The sequence below is a fragment of the Pteropus vampyrus genome, unplaced genomic scaffold (assembly GCF_000151845.1).
Source record: "Pteropus vampyrus isolate Shadow unplaced genomic scaffold, Pvam_2.0 Scaffold1000007531, whole genome shotgun sequence".
NCBI classification, from domain to species: Eukaryota; Metazoa; Chordata; class Mammalia; order Chiroptera; family Pteropodidae; genus Pteropus; species Pteropus vampyrus.
In genome coordinates this window covers 391-1,539 of record NW_011921933.1, presented here as the reverse complement: position 1 = coordinate 1,539, position 1,149 = coordinate 391, and the positions used below count along the sequence as shown (strand labels likewise).

The window sequence follows — 1,149 nt, the reverse complement described above, 5'->3', positions numbered from 1 at the left end:
AGAGCTGAAGGGAAGATAGCGTAATCAGGGGGATCGTTTCGTAAACTATATAAATGTCTAACCAATGTACCGTATACTTGAAACTAATAATAAAATAAAATAAAATATTTTTTAAAAGTAGCATTTACTACATCCATAAAAAAAAAGGGCAAAGTACCTCAGCAGACATTTCTCCAAAGAAGACATATAGATAGCCAACAGACAAATGAAAAGAGGCTCAACATTACTAATATTAGGAAAATGCAAATCAAAACCACAATGAGATATCACCTCACACCAGTCAGAATGACTATTATTAATAAATCAGCAATCAACAAGTGTTGACAAGGAGGTGGAGAAAAGGGACGTCTCATTGTGGGTTTTTGTTTTTTTTTTAAATCTACAGCACTCAGTATTCCTAGGTGGCCACCCATCCAAGTACTAACCAGGCCTGACTCTGCTTAGCTTCTGAGATTAGATGAGATCAGGCGCGTTCAGGGTGGCATGGCCACAGACACATTGTAGTTTTGATTTGCGTGTCCTTAATGATACTGAGCATCTTTTCATGTACTTATTGGCTATTTGTATATCTTCTTGGGAGAAATGTCTATTTACATCCTTTGCTTATTTTTTAATTGAGTTGTTTGTTTTTTTGTTGTTGAGTTTTAGGAATTTTCTGTATACTCTGGATATTAATTCCTTATCAGATATATGACTGGAAAAAAAACGCGACTGGGATATTGATAGGGATATCATTAGATTTGTACATAATTTGGGGTAATATTAGCATCTTAAAAATATTAAATCTTCTACTCCATGAACATGGAATCTCTTTCCATTTGTCCATGTCTTAATTCTTTTGGCAATGTTTGTAGTTTTCATGATACAAGTCTTTCACCTCCATGGTTAATTCTTGAGTATTTTGTTCTTTTGGGTGCTATTGTAAATGAAATTGTTTTCTTAATTTTCTTTTCAGATTGTCCATTGTTAGTGAACAGAAATGCAACTGTTTTTTGTGTGTTGAGTTTGTATCATGCTATTTTACTACATTTATTTGTTAATTCCAACAAATTTGGGGGGAATCTTTAAGGTTTTTCTACATATAAAAATAAATCATATGTGAACAAGATATTTTTATATCTTCTCTGCCAATTTGGATGCCTTTTATTT

The 1,149-nt window shown here is 32.7% G+C and overlaps 1 pseudogene; it reads right to left on the bottom strand.

The window, feature by feature from the left end:
* Nucleotides 1–376: 376 nt before the first annotated feature.
* On the bottom strand, nt 377–495 carry LOC111735779 (annotated as a pseudogene).
* Nucleotides 496–1,149: the final 654 nt, after the last annotated feature.